Below are 16,144 nucleotides of genomic sequence, written 5' to 3'. Positions count from 1 at the left end.
GGATCCAAGACTGGCTTGCTTCTGAGTGAGGCTTCATCATCCTGTGATGGGCAGGGAGAGTGGGTCCAAACCTGTAAGGAGCCAGGTGGAACCAGAGGCATTGGAGCAGGGGCAGGGATATGAAATAAAGCCCTAGGCCCTGCAGGGAGGGAACCAGGCACTCCAGGCCATGCCCAGCCACAGAGCCCTGTCCCCGGAGCTCATACTGCCAAGGCCAACTCGGCTGGAAGAGGCTGCACTGCACTGCAGCGGAGACTCTCCTTGGAGTTCCCGAGGTCCGGCGAGTGCTGTGCACCTCCTGGACTCACCCCAATTCTGCTCCTGCATTCTTGCTGTCCTCCAGGAGGGCAGACACGCCCTCCTCCACGCCCTAGCGTGGAACTGGGCAGAGAGCTGCAGGTAGGGAAGCTCAGTGTGCAGCGTGGTGTGTGTGTGGTGGTGGAGGATTAGGTCCTGGATGCAGAAGTGTTAGGGACCCAGGAGCTGGACGGGGTACTGCAGCTCCCCCTACTGGACAGAAGAGCCAGGCGCAGAGCACAGTGCAGGGGGCGGGCCCACCAGGAGCCAATCACTGACGGCCAGGCAGATTGTGGCGCGTGACCGTGCGTGCGTGCCCACGCACTTGTGTTTACCAGTGTCTCCCAGCAACGACTGTTTTGCCCGAAGGCTGGCAGATAGCTAATGGAGGAGCCGCCTTGGTAGGCCGCTGGACACAGGCAGTTGACCACGTCTGCAGGAATGGCCAGAGCCTGGAAAAAGTTTGTTTATTTAAGCCTTGGGACCAAGGTTATTGGATATAACCCCCTTGGGAAGATCCACCAGGCTGCCAAAAATTGTGAACTGAAAAGAATTGAACGCTATCTGGGACGCGGCTGTCATGTTGATGATACTGACCAAAAAAATAGGTAATAGGGTCTGGAGGCCAGGGGCTGAGGGGCACAGGGCCAATGGGGGAAAGCTGGGCTGTTGGAATGGAAGCCTGCTCCATCCAGGCTGTGCCGGTGGGGGCAGAGCAGAAGGGAGACCGGTTCTCCTTTCACCAGGATGTTTGACTTTAAATACCCATGGAGTCCTCGATATCCAGGACCTGCAACCTTTGGAGGTCCGGTGCCCAGGACTTCTAATGGGCAAATAAACAAAAACGAAACTTCAACTGGTTTCCCAGACACTTAAAATTTCCCTATAGGGTGACTGACTTAAAAAAAAAAATTAGATATACACAGCAGCTGTTAATGTGCACATTTTCAAAAGCATGAAGAAAAGTGTATGAGAAAAGTATTCTCATAATACAGCAACACCAGGGCTAAGGAAAGTTTTCAGATACGATATCTGTTGTGTCCTGAGGGCCTTACAAGACTCTGAATTGGGAAGATGTTTCCATGTTCATTCTTGTTTTGTTTTAAAAATTATTTCACACTAGTTTATTTAGGGGTGTGACTTTCACCCCTAAACTAAGCTTTTACTTGTTTCTCACATGCTCCACTCACTAGTTCATCAAATCCTGAAGGATAACTTGGTGTCATCCTGATCATCCAGCCATCTTCATAACAGCACTTGTTGACAATCCCTGAATTTTCTGCAAATACTTCCTTAACTGCAGGTACTTTTCCAGAGAGAGGACACTAGACTCACTAGCAGCTTTCACACTTTCCAAAGCACCAAACACAACATGCTTTTTCAATTTTGTCACCACATCGGGCACACTACACTAAAAAAGCATCTGCGAAGAGCTTCCTGCACAAAATTGCAAATTGCTGATTCCACTGTTCCAGTATCCTTTCTTGTAGTTATCCATTACTGAGAATGTGTTCAAGCAGGTAGAGCAGAGCATTGGTTGAGAGCATCCAGGCATTGCAGGCTCTCAGTCACTAGGGCCAAGGGAGCAGCACACAAAGGGTGCCTATCCTGCAGAGATGCGTGCTGCTGCCCTTGTCCTACCCTGTTCTGAAGAGACTAAGGATGTCAAAGGTAGGCCCTGCTGGTGGTTTGTGCATAGGAATACTCGTTGACCCAAAGTGTGAGCTCTTTCTGAGGTTATCGATTTCACAGAAACCAAATAAAAATATCAGTACATTTTTGAGTTCCACACGCAGTCCTTTAGGGTCATGATGACCTAAGGAAATGTTTGCAGTGAACAAAGACTTGTCATTCTATGTATCAAAATACATTATTAACTTTCACAAATTACTTGTTCACCAATGGCCAAAAGATTAGGGACTGGAATAGGATAAAAAGAATACTCAAATATCTGGAAGAGTAAAATGGAATTTGGTAGGTAGCAGCTTGCACAATTTCAAATGATGCACAGAAGTTTCCATCAAGTCATCTATTTGGGGAGCATTAAACAGCTAAAACCTTAATAGCCCAATGCTGCTGCTCTTTATTCTCAAACATTGAAGCTGAGAAATGTATTTCATTTGTTAGACTTAAATTTCTTCTCTTACCAAGGATACTAAATATTTTTTTTTCTATTTCATATGTCACTGTCACTTGATCATCTGTAAAAGAGTACTTTGATTTAAATTAGATTCCAGGGTTGGAAATGTAGTTCAGTGTTAGAGCACTTCTTGTCTGGCAAGCTCAAGGGTAAGGGTTCAGTCCCCAGCACAACATCATCAGCAGCAGCAGCATAATAGATTTTAAAAAGAGAGGTAGAACAAAAGGAAGTTTTCTTTTCAATTCATTCTTTCTTAGAACAGTCTTTGCCAGCATAAAGAAGCATTTGTATTTTCTTCTAGTAAACTTGTATATAGAAGTTCTATAGTACATTTCATCTATTGTAGATATTAGTACACATACATTTCATTTCATATATGCAACTATAGGTTAATAATTTTGTTCTGGTTGCATCTTGATGAAAATAGAAGAAAGCAAGTATGAAAGATTATTACTACTGCAAAAGTATTGCTTTATAAAAGTTTCACTTAAAAATACTGAAGTTCTCACCTATACTCATCTATTTTTTAATTCTATTCATTTGTACTCATGAACAGAATACCTATTTTTATGCTCATAAACTGCACAGCTATTTATTTTGTAGTTAACATATTCTATCTCATAGAATTTTCTTAAAAAATTTATGTGACAGTTAATTAAAACTGAAGTGAATAGGACTCAGTACCAAATGAAACGGTTCTTCCTCTTTTTCAATCAAGCATTTATGGAGATAGGAAATTGTGAACTTCCCTTTTGAAAAGTTAAAGTATTAAATACTGAACATTGGAAATACCTGATTTACATATATCCTGTATGTCTAAATACTGAACAAATTTAACCAATACTAATTCATTTGTGTTCTTTTTCCTTTGGCTTTAAATTACTTGGGAAAAAAATAAGCAAAGATTACTTTGCTTTTAGTTTGGTCTTTTGCTTTTATTATTCAGCCTGCTTTACCTATAGTACATTTAAGAACTGAATTTAAATGCTATCCACGTGATGAGAACTGACATAAATCTATTGTTTGTTTTGCATTTCACTTAAGGTAAGGCACCATAGATTATAATGGTCCTTTATTTTGTGAATGAAGTAAAAAAATTAATGCTGCCAATTATAATTGAAATGCAGCCTGAATTATTAGTGGCATTCTTATGTCAGGGTTGAAATGATAGGAAAAAAGCATCTTAAGACTCATTGAAATACAGTTTTAAAAAGATACCTGTAAAATCACTATATTGCTACTATTTTATTAATTGAAATACTCTTTGTTGATTAATAGCAATAATCTTAGTTACAATAGCTACCAATTATGGAGCTGTTGCTTGTGTTAGAAACCCTTCAGATGTTTTACATAGATTCTTTATTAAGCATCACAGTAGTATCCTGGGAGATAATTACTCATTTTAATCCTTACTTTATTAGTGAAGAAATGAGGGATAGGAAGACTATGGGATAACTAGTACATCAGAGCTTAAAGTAGAATTTAAACCAAAGATGAGCTAAATTCCAAAGCCTTATTCTTTTTAGGCAAGTTGGCTGCTCTGCTCTGGGGATGTGGCTCTTTGGTAGAGCCCTTACCTAGAATGCTCCCAGTCTGGATTTTCATGTGCTGGTCCCCAGCACCATGAAAAACCAAACAAAAATAAGTAAAATCATTGGGACTAGGCACAGTGGTACATTCCCATAATTTCAGTGACTAGGATGCTGAGACGGGAGCATTGGAAGTTCAAGGCCAGGGTAGGCAATTTAGTGAGACCCTGCATCAAAATTTTTAAAAAAATAATAATAAAAAGTGCTTAGGATATGACTCCATGATTGAGTGCCCCGGGTGCAATCGCCAGCAGTATCAGAAACAAGAAATAAGAAAGTGTCAATGACATAGGCCAATTATTCATTAATTTAATAAGTAATGTCAGCTAATAAATATTGTACCTTCTTCAGAAGAAAATAGAGGAATTACGAGTAGCTAATGTTTATAATTGCATGAAAAGTTGTATATTTCAAAAGGTGTCTTATGAATTCCTAACAAAGCCTCTTACTTGCATAGAACCCCTCTACATTATGCCTGTGCCTATGGCAATCCAGCAGTGGTGGCTCTTCTAGTCAAGAGGAAATGCAACGTCGACCTGTGTGACAGTGATGGCAACACACCGTTGATGAAGGTAGATGTAGCCAGTGGTTTTGCAGGAAATGAAATTGATGAAATGCTTAGAAGAAAAATTGATTAATGCCATTTAGTTATAACTAATGAGTAAAACGTGAAATATTTTTCTTGGATTTCCCAAATTTACAATCTATTTCTTGATTAAAACCAACAGGCCCTACAGTACGAGGAAGAGGAATGTGCAATTCTTCTTCTAGAACATGGTGCCAATCCAAATGTTCACAACAACAAGGGTGAAACTCCTCTCCACTGTGCTATCTTTTATAGGAGCACATCAGTAGCAACAAAACTGCTTTCATTCAACGCAGACATTGAAGCCAGAAACACAGTATACATCAATCACCATTATTTCCAAAATATTTGAAATGTTTCTTTAAAATTAACAGTAATGTGTGTTAACAAATACTGATTATAAGCAGAATTTTCTCTATTAGAATATTAGCAAATGTTGGAAGTTCTCCTCGTATTCCTCCTCCTCCTCCTCCTCTTATAGCTCATGTGTATATTTAGTTTGCCTCCATGAATTAGAATCAAGAGACTCATGCAGAAATCTGAACTTTAAGCTTTTGTGAAGGAACCCAATGTGGTCCCCCTGTGTGGTGTGGTGTGCAGGGTTTGCCTCCCAGATGCTGGGCACACATGTTCTTCAGTTTGCTACTGGCAACTGCAGCATTCACTCAGATCACCTACTTTGCCTCTACTTTTATAATATGTTTTGATAAAGATTGCATGGAGGTTTCCTACTGATTTACAAAAATAAGGCCTACATAATATGAATCTCTTTGAAATGGGATCAAATTATGGAATTTAGAATTTGGCATTTAAATAGTTTTCTTTATACCATAAAAATCATGTTCTCATGGGAATTTTTGTAAGCCTGATTAGGTTACTCATTGCTATAAGTGGATAAATTATTGCTAGAAGTAGATAAGTCATGGATGTTATAAGCTGTCCTATGTACTACTCTTCAGCTTTGTTCCTTAAAAATGAAAATGATTTAGTCTTTCATGATGCTAAAAATAATCCGTGTAGATCAGCATAAAACTTGTTGATACACAAAATTTATGAATTACATTTTGCCTAAAATTATAAATAAGTTTTAAGTAGCAATTAAAGTGGAACCAGATTAAAAATAATTTTGAAAAGTAGCTAAGCATTATGTTACCAGGATAATCATTACAAGTCAGAATATATTTTTAATATTATTTTTATTGGAGTTTATAGTGACGCATAGTAGTTGTGTTCATACCAACAAAATCATACATGCATGGAATTCCAGTTGAGTTCATGATCCCCTCTTTTCCCTCCTGTCCTCCTCCTTCTCCTCCATTCTCCTCCTGTTTCCTGGGCTTCCTTTCACCTGTCAATTTATTTATATTTGATTGCTTCTTTCTACTTACACATAAAAGCGTAGTTCCCTGTAGTATATTTATATATGCATATAACATGATTCTTAAAGAATTCCTTCTTCATTGCCTTCCCTTCCCTATTCCCACTCTGCCTCTCAATCTCCTTTTTTTACCCTAATGATCTTCCCTATGTCTTGATATTTGTTCTTACCTTCTCTTTTTCTTAACTTCCACATATGAAACATTTGACCTTTGAGTTTCTTAATAAGTTAAACTTATTTCACTTAGCATGATATTTTTTGTTTCCATCCATTTACCAGCATATGCCATAATTTATTCTTTATGGCTGAGTAAAACTCCATTGTATGTATGTGCAACACAATTTCTTAACTCTTTCACCTATTGACAGGCACCTGGGTTGATTTTGTAATTTAGCTATTGTAAATTGTGTTCCTATAAACACACATGTGGCTGTATTACTATACTAGGCAAACTTTATTTTAGTAATTTTGGGAAAATACTGAGGTGTGGGATAGCTGGTTCATGTTGTGGTTCTCTTCTTAGATTTGGGGGAATCTCCAAACTGTTTTCCAGAGTGGTTGTACTAGTCTTGCAGTCCCACCAGCAGTGTACAAGTGTGCCTTCCCCCAACACCCTTACCAGCCTGTATTACTGTTTGTGTTCTTGATCATTACCATCTTGGCTGGAGTACGATGAAGATGAAGTCTTAATGTAGTTTTGATTTGCATTGACCTAATTGCTAGAGATGTAGATGAGCTTTTCATATTTTTTAGACATTGTGGGTTTTTTTTTTTTGAGAAATTTATGTTCAGTTCTTTTGTCCATTTATTGACTGAGTTTGTTTTTTGGTGTTAAGTTTTTTTTTAATATTTAGTTTTTAGTTGTAGTTGAACACAATACCTATACTTTATTTATTTTTATGTGGTGCTGAGGACTGAAACCCAGTGCCTTCCCTGTGTTAGGCAAGTGCTCTACCACTGAGCCACAACTCCTCCAGCCCAGTGTTAAGCTTTTTTGAGTTGGTTATTTATGTTTATTAATCCCCTACTAGTGGATTAGCTGGCAAAAATTTTTCTCCAATTCTGTAGGAAGAATATATTTTTGTATTGAGCTTTCTAACATAAATAATAAATATCTTTTCTTATAATAAGAGAAGACATAGAGACCAGTTAAGAAAAAGCAATATAGTTTACTCAAAATCTATATCTTTTAATTCAGAGCCCATTATCTTTGTGACCCTCTTGGAGCAGGAATGCCTGACATTGGTATCTGGGATTCTGATTCCATAAAGAGAAGATAATCAAGAGGACTTGTGTAACATGGAGGAAACTTCCATGTCACTGGAAAGCTCTCAGAACTCTATCCCTGCAATTTGAATTCTTCACATGGGAATTTTTGCTATGAAAAATCAGTGTAAAATAGGGGTTACGCAATGATAAAGCTGTTTCTGTAATACTGGACATGCAATGCACAGTTCTGTAAATTTTATCTAATAGTGAAACAAAGAATCTTTCTGATGAGTCTTGGTATTTCTGGAAAAGTAGACATTCTTCAGAATCTGATTGATACACCCTACGAATGAGTTGAAAATTTGGCTCATTAATCAAATACTTAAATCCTTTACTAATATGTGTTAAGGAATGGGGCTTCTGAGATAGAAGATATAGATCACGTCCTCAAGATGCTCTTGGTTGAGTTGGGTGCGAGTTATATAACTCCAAGATGCCATGATGAATGCTCGACAGAGGCAAAGATCCGTGGAAACAGTAAATGTCTGAAGCAGTTTTGGAAATGACTGGAGTTCATGTGGCCACTCTAGGCACAGGAGAGGCATTTCAAATTGAAAGAGCAGCACTTATGGAAGAGAAGAGAGTGGCTACTCTTAATTTACATTATTATTATGTGCTTATATTCATACAGTATTTTGTAAGGTTAAGTTTAGTTGAGAAGAATTAATTTTGAGAATAAACTATTTTTGTTGTTTTTCAGAGTGGCCAAACACCACTTTTATTCGCCATAAAGAAAAAGAGACAGATGATGGTAGAATTTTTTATTAACAATAAAGCAAACATACACGCAGTTGATGATAAGGGAAGGTATAGTACTTTATTGTTTTTTTTTTGAAAAAACTTAATTTTGTAGTAAAAATCACTTAAGTTAATCTATTAAATTAATGGGAATGATATAATCATTGGAATATATGTGTGAATATAGGTGGAATATATGAACAATGAACTACAATTAGGGAGAAAAGCAGTTATTGAAACTGAGTAACACAAATAAGAGTATATGGTGTGAGTCACCTGCCCTGATAATTATTGGCTGATGATTAGTATTTGATTTTGTTGATCACATGATCTTGTGTTAGCTAGAGTTTTCATCTTAGTTTTGTAAAATATGGACTTTTAGTTTGCTTTGTTAGTATTGGATTTTTTGAACTTTCTGTTATATTTTCTCTTCTCCTGGTATAGTTTTCTTTTGGAAATGCTGTGTTGAGCATAAACAGACATTGAAAGTAATTTTGTCCTTTGGATGACTATTTGCTTTAAATTACTTTGTAGAATATTGATTTTAGATTATTTCTGAGTGTTAATTGCTATTGAGTGATTTTATTTTTAATTGGCATGGACAAAGGAAAGAAAATAACTTCAAAGGGAAAAAATATTTCCTTTAATGAAGATAAGATATAGGTGGGTGATAAAGAAAGAAGAAAGAAGCTTTACATTCACACATGACTGGATTGCATTCCTAGCTTTCCAAGTTGCAAAATGTGTGACCTTGAAAGCAATCCTAAAAATGGGTAATGACTAAATATGTTTCCTGATATGAAAAAGAGGATAACATATGCTTGAAAGCTGGTTGGCAGATTGTACATATAGCACTGATTTCAATGCCTGGCAAATGCTTCTCCAAGTGAATGACTGAAGCAATAATGACTGTTATTACCACAGTGCTACTGTTATCATGTTAGGCCTGCAAATAGCTTTTTTACTTCTTGACCTTTGGCTGACTGTGAGTTACAATGTATTACATCATCCTAGGAAGAAAAGGGAGGTTTTCTCATTGAAATCTTTGCCAACTCCAGATGAATGACATCATCATAGTTATTGTCTTTATTTTCCTCTTAGACATACAAATGACTTTCAAAGATAAAGATACGATATCTTCCAAGATGTTTATGTCTGTCAGTGTATGTAAAGCAAGATATCAAATTGGTAAAATGTAGTAAATTGGCTATTTAAATAAATTTATTAAAATGCCTAAGGTTGAAGTTATCTCTCTTATTTTAGAACCGCCCTCATGTTTGCTGTGGAACATAAATCAACACAGAGAGCTGAGCTGCTTCTTCAATGTGGTGTTAATGTATCTGCTTCAGATAAGTGTGGACGGATTGCCTTGTCTTATGCCATTGCTAGTGGCAGTACTGCATAAATGTTTACATGACAGTACTAATCAGCATTAGATGTAGATCCACAATAGTTACACCTGTTACATCTCACACATGAAGTGAGACTTCATAGTGTAACTATGTAAGAAACAGTAGTGAGTTAGGACAGCTGCTCAATGTAGCCTAAAAGTAGTGATGAAAGTTTGAGCAAAGAGGAGGGAGGACCGGGGAGGGGAAATGGGGGCAGGAAAGATGGGTAGAATGAGGTAGACATTATTACCTAGGTACATGTATGACTGCACCCATGATGCAATGCTACATTGTGTACAATCAGAGAAATGAAAAGTTGTGCCACAGCTGTGTACAAGGAATCAAAATGCATTCAGCTGTCATATACATAATTATCTTAATCCTACCAACTATCCCTTTTTGACTGGATGTTCCCTTCTACATTCAATCATCCAAGGTACAAGGTCCTATGCCATTGTATATCGATTTATCTGAGACATCTGTGCAGAAAGTCATTCAAAGCTAAGTATCCCAATCAAGGGCCCAATGCCCTTCTGGCCTTCAAATCTTACTTGGATTTCTGTTTTCATACATATATTTCACCTATATATTATTATAAATATCGCAGGTTCCCAATACCATTCATCATCCAGCAGAGTGATTCCTAACCCAAAATGAACAGGTTCTTAACACTAACCATACACTTTTCCCTCAATCTAACTTTACAGAAGAGCAGGGACAGAGGTGGTCTTACAATACAGGAATGTAGGGGATCTTCCACCTGCTGAGAACCTCAAAGGTCCATGCAGAAATGATCCCTGGAGAAGATGTAGGCCGCTGTGAAGGACCTGAGGGAGCAGAAGTCATCTTCCATGGCAAACAACCTGGTCAGGATGAAGGGATGTGTCTGAATGAGCCTCTCTCTATTTAATGTAGACAAGATGGACCAAAGCAGGCCTGTGTGGAGAGCTGTTCCTTGGTGCCTATGGTTGATATTCCATTCTAACTTGTGAAAGTGTCACAGGAAGAAGGGGCAGCCTCCATCTCATGGGAGCCTTGGAAGCAACTGTTAGGACACAGTGGTTGCCAAGGCAGTGACCTCATTCAGTTCCTGAAGGAAGTGACCTCACCTCACTTCCTTGGTGATGGAACTCTCTGAACTTGGGATCCAGGAAGCCAGGCACCCAGAGCCAGTCCCAGTCCCAGTCCCAGTGGGCTCACTTGTTTGGATTTACCAAGGACAGAGTCAGTCTTTCTTGGTACCTACTGATGTGAGGATGGCCAAATGCCAGGAAAGCTCTGCAGAGGGGCCTTTTCTGAGAAAGCAGGTAGTGGCTCACCGCTGGCTCCTGACAACTTCACAGAGTTGGGCAAGGAGGCCAGATGTGAGACAGGACAGGCCATTTCGGGAGAACATAATATGGCCCACCAGTCAGACGGCACTCCGGGTAGTCACAGACCAACTTGGAAGAAGGAGGTGCCTTTGTGGGTGTGGGTGTGAGTTTGTGGTTTTGTCTCATGTTCTGAGAATAGGTAGGAAAGGTGGTTTGTTTGGTTTGGAGTGGACTGTTTCTAGTAAGTCTTTTGACGAGGTGAGTGTTTCTATGTTTGTGTATCCCACTGTGTCCCTGGTTGTAGACATTAGAAAAGAGAATGCATCAATGGATGTGTCCTGTCTAGTAGAAAGCTCCCCAGCATTCATCCTGCCCAATTTATGAATGGACTGCGGCTTGCCTTATGGATGGGCAACACCTACTATCTTCCTAAGTTCCTGTTTTCTTCCTGAAATCTGGCCACTCTCCAGAATAGGCTCATGGTTTTGTGTCCAAGATATGTACCACCTCCAAGCTCGGTGACATGGCCATGTACTGGAGAGCTGAAAGGAATGGTGAGCATCTCAGAAAACTCAGATATCAGTGTGACCAGTAAAGCCTCCCTGGAGAAACCCTGCTTTGGGCCTTTTGCTTACCTATTGTTCTGTTGCCCTGAATGTCAGGAAGGCCTTTGCCTCAGGGCACCCCTTTGTGAAGCCTGAAGAAAACAGTTTTCAAATGGAAATGAATGGGCATCACCTGTGGCTCTTCGCTTAATGGCTTTGCAAAGGGATGTGTCTGAATGAGCCTCTTGGCCCTGTGTGAGGCTGTGGCTTAGATTGTCAGCACTTGAGAGATGCAAAGAGAGATCCCATGTGTGCATCCAATGACAAATTGGCACAAAGCAGTCATTGTGGATGAAGTGTCTCGCCTTACTCTGGAAGGTTCCTGACTTCCTTCAAGTGAGAACAGGGATCCTTCGGATCAAACGAGTTCTTCAAAGCCCTGCAGACGCTAGCCCATAGGTGCTTGGGTTTTCTCATGACTCCAATTCACAAAAAGCATCTATACCCGGCAGTCAGTAGGCCTCCAATTGGAGAAGCGGAGCCAGTATTAACGGCAGGCCTATTGGATCACTCCAGGTTCACAGGAAGGGTGTCCAGGCCACCATGACATTAGGCAAATGAGGGGCAAGGGAGCTTATTGTGGACACTGTCTTGGGCTGGTGCCCCTCATGGAAACCCCCAGCCAGAGGTTATGATGAGTGTCTCTATGGAAGAAGATGAGGGCCATGTGGCAGTGTTTTGGTTTGAATTGTGGTCTTTGGTGTGGCGGTGGGAAGAGATGACTGGGTCCACCTGGGCTTGAACTCTGGTGTGATTCCCCTTGGAGACTGAGTTCTGGAACTGACCTCAGAGAAGTATTGCCGAAAATTGTGTTGGGATTTGAGGAGGCCATACATGAGAGTCGCCCTTGGAAACTGAGATCTAGGCCCAGGCTGGCTTTCCACAGAGCACCGGGAATCTCAGCCCGGATATCACATGATTTTATTCTTAAAGACCTGGCAGCCATAGTTCAGAGTCTAAACACACATGGACCTCACATTTGTAGACCTCAATGGGCCTGGCTTCGTGTGACCTTTTGGCCACTCTTTGGGAAGCCTTGTTTGTGAGAGTTCTCCAGAGCTTTCGTTGATATGAGCTTCCTCACCATTTAATGGTTCCTGAAGGAATGGAAACCCACAGTGCCTCCAACTTCATCCTTTAAAAATGGCTAGCTAGATAAATACCATGACATTTTTGAAATTCCCATGACCAGGTGGCACTGGAGAACCTTTGGATGTCCTGATGCTGATCATGAGTGTACCAGACAGTGCCTTGATTGACTGGGTTTCATGAAAATGGTGTAAAACAGAGATGCCAGTAAGTTGGGGCCTGCTGAGTAGCGGCTCTAGAGCAGCGGTGTGCAGGTGTGTGATAAAACATCTGTGGTGGGGCCATGTGGATCTGCCAGTGGCTTCTAAATGGCTTGTGACTGACATGGTGCAGTGAGCAGACCCTTCTATGTAAAGGCATCTTGTTATATGGAGAGGTTTCAGGGCAGTGTTCAGAATCAGGTTGCTATGGTCAAGGGGGGAAACTCTGTGGGATAGAAGCCTGGCTGGTGCATTCTCCTAGGACCTTGACCCACCACACGTGACAGAACTCCCTCCAGCACGGTGTCCCACTTGAACACCTTGTATTTCCTGAAGCAAATTCCAAACTCCCAGTGCAGCAGCAAGAAACACCACGAAAAGTGGAGGATGACCAAATGGCTTCACAGTCCACACAGGGAGACACTTAGACCCCAGTGGCCACAGTTTACCTGCAAAGAGGGAATTCAGCACTTCTGCCTCATGTTCATTGGAAAATCAGAAACCATGTCCTCCAGGTCACAGAGATGCAGACCCAGCTTTGATGGTCTCACTACAAAGGAAGCTAAAGCTCCTGACAACAACATATATTTCAAGTGCCCAACCTCAGAGGCAGTTTCTCACAAAGTCTTTAGGCCAGCAGAGCTCCATGTTTGTGGAGTGTTTACCCTGTCTCCCTTACTTATGGAAACTCCTCTACCACCTCCAAGGTTGTGAACTCCTGAGCATTTTCCATTCCACATACGTATTCACAGCTTTTCTAACTCTTCTCCTCGAATTGGGTCTTACTTGTTGCGAAGGTAATGTCAAGGCATTGTTCTGGATGAGAGTGGGAAGGTTTTTGTGTAGCACACAGTTGCCTACACATTGGATTCATTTTCCTATTTTCCGTTCGAAATACTGAATCCCTGACACTAACCCATACCCTACTAGATTCTGACTACGAATACTAATATGATGGAGAAAAATAACCCAAACAGAATAGAAATACAGGCAGTTCAGAGCAGGCATGGTGTATAGTTGGACTTGCCTTTAGCATTACAAAGGGTAGGTGTTATAAATCTTGTCCAATTGAATAGAAGTAGTTCTCCATGTGTTTTGAAAGTTAACAAATGTGTGAATTCCTGTCTCCCTTTCTCTGTAGCCTATTCAGCAACATGCATTTTTACATGCACATATAGAATTCTACCTGCTATCCCATGTCCATTCTTGTGAGGTGGCTGATTTGGCAGATACAAATTGTGAGAAGAGATCACTCCTCCTAAACGCTGTTGGAACTGAAAATTCAACCTACGGGTGAGCTTCCTACTTGAACAACATGATACATAAATCCATGTTCAGTAACATAAATATTTTGGATCTCTGGATGATATATATTTCATGATGAATTTCGATTGGCATATATATTTCTAATTTTTAATGTCTGTGTGTGTGTGTTCTGTGTCTGTGTGTGTATGTATATACACACACACATAATATACACAAACTCTCCAGATTTTTCAAAATATGAAATATATGTGTCTTATTATACACCCCCTAAATTCACCCATGTTCATATATGTGGATTTATATTCAACTTTTCAGAAGATTAGTCTCAGAAATATTCACCCACCTGAAATACATATTTGTTTCCTAGTGCTGAAAACTAACTTCAGAGAATGGTGCATAGAGATCCTAATATTTCTACAGGAACTGACCCAGTTTAACATCAATGCAAGTAGATTCCTATGGGACATGATGTGTATTTTGACGTTCATTTTTATTCAACACTGGTACATTACTATTTCTTCAGTTGATGTACATCATAGGATATGTATTTCATCCTCAATTCACAAATTTCTAGGCATTTGGTTCACTTTCAATCACTTCCTGCTTCAGAACACATGTATTCCTCCACGTTTCTTGACTGGTCTTTTCATGAGACTTCTTTCTAAACACATTCTTTTCCATTTACATAATCCCTTTTGAAGCCAAACTCACACCCCCTTCATGGTAAACCATAACCCTAATATCACCATTAGATGTATAACTGGTTGGAATGAATGGTTGTGTATCAATATTAGATTTCCTATATATTTTCAGATATCAATTCAATCCATTATTTAAACTGGAACCAGTTATAATATTTATTCACAGTAGGGTCTATTCATGCATTATCTCTATATTCATAGACCCAGGGTACACCTATTTGTACCCCCAAAGGCTGATTTATATGTCTTCAACATATTACTCCCAGAAATATTGGAAGAAATACTCATGTCACCTGATCTCCATATACATTTTATCACAGTGATATTCTGGACACAAAATTCAATGATCACACTTAGGATTGTACCAAAGCCTCATTGGAAAGTGAGCATGGATTACTCAAAACATCCTTGTCCAGGTTGCCTAATGCTCTCAAATGTCAATCCTATTGGTGACTACACATTTCTTTCTTCCTAAGATGATATATTCAACCTCAACCCTGTTGAAAATGTCTAATCCTCTCACTCACTTTATACTTTGCCTGATTTCCTCATGTCTCTCTTGATACCTGCTTTCCTACATATGTTCCCCAGTTCATCATTGTGACTGACTCTTCACATGTGCTGACATTACATTCACTCTCTAACCGACACCCTATTGCTAAAGAACTTTTGGTCCAAATTTTATACTCACTCTTCTTCCTAAACCAAACAAATATCTTCCTAATCCTACCTACTATCCCTTTTTGACTGGATATTCCCTTCTACATTCAATCATCCAAGGTACAAGGTCCTATGCCATTGTATATCGATTTATCTGAGACATCTGTGCAGAAAGTCATTCAAAGATAAGTATCCCAATCAAGGGCCCATAGCCCTTCTGGCCTTCAAATCTTACTTGGATTTCTGTTTTCATACATATATTTCACCTATATATTATTATAAATATCGCAGGTTCCCAATACCATTCATCATCCAGCAGAGTGATTCCTAACCCAAACCGAACAGGTTCTTAACCCTAACCATACACTCTTCCCTCAATCTAACTTTACAGAAGAGCAGGTACGGAGTGGTTCTTACAATACAGGAATGTGGGGGATCTTCCACCTGCTGAGAACCTCAAAGGTCCATGCAGAAATGATCCCTGGAGAAGATGTAGGCAGCTATGAAGGATCTGAGAGAGCAGAAGTCATCTTCCATGGCAAACAACCTGGTCAGGATGAAGGGATGTGTCTGAATGAGCCTCTGTCTTCTTAATGTAGACAAGATGGACCAAAGGAGGCCTGTGTGGAGAGCTGTTCCTTGGTGCCTATGGTTGATATTCCATTCTAACTTGTCAAAGTGTCACAGGAAGGAGGGGCAGCCTCCATCTCATGGGAGCCTTGGAAGCAACTGTTAGGACACAGTGGTTGCCAAGGCAGTGACCTCATTCAGTTCCTGAAGGAAGTGACCTCACGTCACTTCCTTGGTGATGGAACTCTCTGAACTTGGGATCCAGGAAGCCAGGCACCCAGAGCCAGTCCCAGTCCCAGTCCCAGTGGGCTCACTTGTTTGGATTTACCAAGGACAGAGTAAGTCTTTCTTG

At 40.1% G+C, this 16,144-nt stretch overlaps 1 long non-coding RNA gene across 3 annotated transcripts in view; it reads left to right on the top strand.

The window, feature by feature from the left end:
• The window catches only part of LOC308631439, a 566,835-nt gene extending 558,769 nt beyond the window's left edge, over window positions 1-8,066 (top strand). For all 3 annotated transcript variants that reach the window (XR_014018200.1, XR_014018201.1, XR_014018202.1), the window contains 3 exons: window positions 4,484-4,598; window positions 4,755-4,928; window positions 7,960-8,066. This is a non-coding gene — a long non-coding RNA (uncharacterized lncRNA). The remainder of the gene's footprint in view (window positions 1-4,483; window positions 4,599-4,754; window positions 4,929-7,959) is intronic.
• The last annotated feature ends 8,078 nt before the right edge of the window (window positions 8,067-16,144 follow it).

The sequence above is a fragment of the Spermophilus citellus genome (genome assembly GCF_964194105.1).
Source record: "Spermophilus citellus genome assembly, chromosome: 12".
Classification (NCBI taxonomy): Eukaryota; Metazoa; Chordata; class Mammalia; order Rodentia; family Sciuridae; genus Spermophilus; species Spermophilus citellus.
The sequence above is the reverse complement of the archived record's forward strand: the minus strand, read 5'-3'. Positions and strand labels throughout refer to the sequence as shown.